Below are 5,470 nucleotides of genomic sequence, written 5' to 3' on the forward strand. Positions count from 1 at the left end.
AAAACCAGATGAAAGATTTCAACCACATCCACTCACCAAACTAATTTGTTGCTGTTTTCTTAAGTTTCTGAATCCCATCTGTGTGACCTGGTCTGTGTGAGGCCAGATTTAGAGATGGGTGGGAATGTATTGCCTAACTAAAGGAGTGTTAATCATTTTCACTAAAAGAGAACTTTTTGTTGCTACTTTACTGATGAAATCTTTCTCCCAGGGCAGAAATAATAAAATCCCTCCTACCTGCCTGTCTCAAGAGAATTCTAATCTGTCTGGGAGACAACCATCCCTGCAAGAGGGCTTTTACTGAATCCTTCAGGGGGTGGTACTCCTCTGGAAAGAAGCAACTGGTTAGGAGAGCAAGCACTGAGTTTGGAGGTTCTGGGTTCTGGTTCTGGTTTGCCATTTATATCAGTTGTGACGGTGGAGAAGAATAGCCGTCATTTACTGAACAGCACCAATTTGCCAGGCATTTTCCATTCATTTCTAAAAATGTCAATAATGCTACAATAATCATCAACCCCCTACTTTACAGATCAAAATGCACTAAGGCACAGAGAGATTCAGTGACCTACTCACGTACTAATAGCTAACTAGCAATTTGCAGAGCTGGTAACTAGCCCTGGGTTTGATTTTTCAGACTCCAAAGCCTCCTGCCGTTTAGCTATACAATCACAGGTAATTTTCCTTTCCTGGGTTTTAGTTTTGATTTATTTTGATCTGAAAAAAATAAGATGAAAATTGGATTAAACCTTAAAAACCCCTTTGAACTCAGATACCCTGTGATTCTAAGCCTTAAACTTGTAGAGACAATACACATATTTATAAAATGAATTTGGGCGGCGTTGGGGAGGAGTTGGTATGAGATTAGGGTCTGGAATTAATCTAGGAATGCTTCTGGCCTAAAGGGTTTTCCTCTGGAATAGGCAGGAAGAGAACTGCGTAGGGTGGCAGATGGGAAAAGGTCTCTGGATTCAAAGTGAGAGAACATTAGCAGGTCTGACGGGGTAAATGACAGACTCTCTGGACCAAGGCATCCATGCTGAGGAAATGGGGCCTCATTCAGTATTCTTCCCTCCATGGGAATTCAATAAACATTATTGACCGACTGGCTGAGGCGAACTGAACTGCAGAATTGCTTTGAAGGCCACAGTTACAAGCTATAATTGAGAAACTGTCAAGAGATTCAAATTCATGGAAAACCATGAAAGAATAATGTTTCCATGTTTCAGAGCTTGCCAAAATACAGTTTCCTTTCTGCTGTTCATTTCCTCCCCCTTCTAATTCATTTTTTAAAACTTTTCCATCAAGGAGAAGTCTATTTTGTAACTATGAATAATTAATGTCTAGCATCTTTCTTTCTTTTCAAAATGTTAGCAAATGTTGAGAATTGTAACTTTTCTAGTATCCTAGGGAGAAAGGGGCACCAGTTGTTAAAGAGGGCTCTATTTGTTTTCCCTGATAAAGGTCTGTATTAAGAATGGAATTCTAATAGTCACAGTATCACTAGCTACAAATGTAAATACATGCAGGTTGAGAACTATAGTCCAACTCTGTGTAGTGAGTTCTCCCAGTCTTTTCCCTCTAACACAGTGTTACCCACTCCTGAGTGGCTTTGAACCTATAAAACCTTTGAAAGATGTAATCTTTGAACCTATAAAACAATCATATATACCATATGCGAAGCACCTTTTGTTAGACACTTTTTGTGTACTATTTTAAATCTTGAAAGCAGTTTTTAAGGGAAAAGAGCTGCCAGGACACAGTCACATGCCGAAGGTGGTAAAGCCAGGTTCCAAGCCTGGTCTGTTTGACGTTGATCCCTTTCTGCCCTTCCTCTGCACCTTACAAGACAGGTATCGACCAGCAGGTACCTGTGTTTGTCCTCTAAAAATATCACTGATGTGATGTTTAGTGATTCTTTCAGAGAATCTTTAGACTAGTTCCTTATAGAATCACATAAAACTTGCCATAAAGCTCAACCATTTACACCCAGATATGTCTCACACCTTGGCCTGGAATGAAATTTTCCATTTTGTAGTTAATGGGTGAAATTTTAAAGAAGGGGCATAGGTGTGAAGAACTGTTTACCAGAATGTTAAAATTACTCTTTAAACAGACCTCTTCATTAAGAAGTAAAGGCAAACCTAGAATCTGCTACATTCTCACACAGATTAATAACTGCCTTACAAACAGGGCACAGCGTGCAGACACTGTTGCTCCCAGAGAATTCTGTTTCTTGCAAAGATAAACAATAACATAGGCGCTGCTAAAATCAAATGCATCTGTTTAAACATACATGCCTCCATGCCCATAAATGTGTACATATGGTGTATTTGGTTGTTTTCATTTGACAATTTTTTAATTAATAAAAGCCACTCACATCTTGACTCTCTAAGAAAACACAGTGCTTGATAATATTTTAGGTTATCTAATTGTGTGCCTGTTCAGTGGCTCAGTTGTGTCCTACTCTTTGCGACCCCATGGGCTGTAGCCTGCCAGGCTCCTTTGTCCGTGTATTTTTCAGGCAAGAGTACTGAGGTGGATCCCTTCTGTAGGAGATCTTCCTGACCCAGGGATCAAAACTGCATCTCCTGCATTGGCAGGCAGATTCTTTACCGCTTGAACCACCTGGGAAGCCAGGTTATTTGATTAAGTAGGTCAAAATACAAGTTTGCTCTTCCCAAAGGATCAATGTAATATAAATATTAGGAAATGTACAGCCTAATTCATCTTAAGGAAAGGAACTAGAGGTCTCAGAAATCACAATAATATGTTCATTTCACTTTGGTGAATAAAAATTATAGATGCCATGGCGATTTCAACAAAGCTAAGAAAATAGTGTGAAGGCAGTCCATGAGGAAATTAGAAGAACAGTCTTCTTGATCTCCTGACTTTAATCTGTTGCAATTTATTATATATCTCCATGCTCTTTGAATCTCTGTGAAAGTTGTTTCCTTGTTCTTAAAGCAGAAGTTAGGCAAACACTAAGAATGAGACAGAAGTAAACAGATGTGTTCAGGCTATAAGCTCAGGGCTAAATCCCAAACTGTAGGTTTTTCAAGTCAAAACAAATGTGTAAACAAAGAAAAATGTCTTGGTAAACATCACCAACCCAAGTCTTCCCACAGGCAGAGAGCTTCAGAAAGCCTCAGCTATAAGACTCCCGTGGAAGAATGGAGTATTTAGAGACATTAGGTAGGATAGCCTCAGTAAGCAGATAGCATTTGGATCAATAAGCACTCCAAAAATAATCACTTCAAAAGGTTTCTTACTGTTTACATCAGATTTATTTTTCTATTCATGAACTTACTCTTGCCACAAAGATAACAAGTCATTTGTTCAAAGTAGAAAACTGCCATTATTTTATTTATTTCATGCCTTCAAAGTTAATACAGTGTCTTCTTTCTATGGCACCACTAATAAACTTGGTGTGTTCTTTCTTGGTAAATTCTTAAAGATAAGCATTCAATAAAGACAGAAATTTTAAATTTCTTGAAATCTATGGAGACCCCTTTTTAGTTTTTTTTCTCTATAATGCCTCACTTTTCTTGATTTTTAAAGAATGACATAAAGTTTAGACTCAGAAGAACTTTCTTTTCCAATTCTGAAATGTAATTAGAAAACCTTACTTATTAAACAGTAATTGGATACCATTTTAGAGCCGTTTCCCCTCAAAGTGTTGGCAGTATATATGGGCGTCTTTGAAATTCTCTGGCACATTGGACAACCTAACACCTTTAGCCTTTCCTTTCAGGGGAAGAACTTGCCAATAGATCTGTTTCCCTACAGTTTTACTAAGAAAATAGTGATAAATAATATTTTTTATATCAAGCCAGGGAGGTAATCTAAGTGCTTTGAATTATTTGCTCACTCTTCTGAAAATGTTTAATGTGTATTTCCCTCATGTTTTAAAATGTATCCTATGAAACTGACCTACCTGGTCGTTGCAGTGGACCAGCTCTAGAATGTGAGCCACATTCACAGAAGTAGCTGCTGTAATTGTCTGGTGTCTAAGTTATTGTTAACTTCTACCAGTAGCATGCAAATGAACTTATTTACAAAACAGAAATAGGCTCACAGACATAGAAAACAGACTTATAGTTTCCAAAGGGGATAGGGCAGGGGGAGCTGTATTAGGAATTTGGGACTAATATACACATTACTCTGTATAAGATAGGTAAGCAATAAGAACCTACTATTACAAGATATTGAGTATAGTTCCTGGTGCTATACTCAATATCTTGTAATAACCTATAATGGAAAAGAATCTGAAAAAGGATAGATAGATGGATATGTATAACTGAATCACTTTGTTTTACCCTTGAAACAAACAAACCTTATAAGTTAACTATGTATGTAAGCTAAGTCTCTTAAAGTCATGTCCAATTCTTTGTGACCTTCTAGACTGTAGCCCGCTAAGCTCCTCTGTCCATGGGATTTCCCAGGAAAGAATACTGGAGAGGGTTGCCATATCCTCCTCCAGGGTATCTTCACAACCCACCTCAATTTAAAACTTAAATTATAAAAGAAAAAACCAAACCTTCATTTGTTGATACTAGATTAGGCAACACACAATCAAGCCCAATAGACACAATCTATTCCTGCAACAAATCCCCAAAATAAAATGACTGTCTTTATGTTATCACATATAATGTATGTTCAGTCCATCCATCGGTGTGATTTAAGTTCTGATTTCTAGTCTGTCTTAGTAAAGGAAAATATGGGGGAAAAATATGTGTTGACCAGAATTCTTTGCAGGGAAGACACTGACATGCTTCATAAAAAAATTTCATAAACACTTGGGATTAAAGATACAAGTAGGCTGCTCTTCAAACTGTTCTGCTAGACAAAGTGGAAGAATTTCCTGGTTATATCAGAGAAGAATGGACAGGAGTGGAAATTAAAGGAAAATGGGAGGAGAGGAGAAAAAAAAGAGTGCAGACAAATGGTTGCTCCTACACAGTGAGACCCCATTCCCCTAATATCTCCCATAAAGGTGCGGAACTCCAACCTGCTTCACTTCACATAGATCGACCAGTAAATTTATCCACTTTTTAACTTAGTTTTTAAAACAGATGACAGGAGGGCAGCTGGGGCTACACATTGTAACAGAGAAGTGAAATAGACAAAGAAAGAGGAGATAAGTGTTAAATTTTAGGAACTTTGAGTCAAATTTTATTAATACCTCAAGGGGAAAATAGGCTTCAAATGGAGTATGGTTGCATACAGTTTTCCCAGAGCTTTTAAAACACCATTTAAAAGACTGTGAGATTAGTCTCATCTATAGAAAATTATCTCCTGAAGGATGGTACTCACTGCTGTTTGCCCTACATTCGTATGAACCTTTTTTTTTTTAATTGAATATTCTGATATTATACAGACTTACCTTTTATGCCTATAATCCTGAATATTCTTCAGTTAGATTTTAGCTGAGATAGTTATGGACAAATAGAGGCATTTCAGGTATCTTTTT

The sequence above is a fragment of the Bos indicus genome, chromosome 7 (genome assembly GCF_029378745.1).
Source record: "Bos indicus isolate NIAB-ARS_2022 breed Sahiwal x Tharparkar chromosome 7, NIAB-ARS_B.indTharparkar_mat_pri_1.0, whole genome shotgun sequence".
NCBI classification, from domain to species: Eukaryota; Metazoa; Chordata; class Mammalia; order Artiodactyla; family Bovidae; genus Bos; species Bos indicus.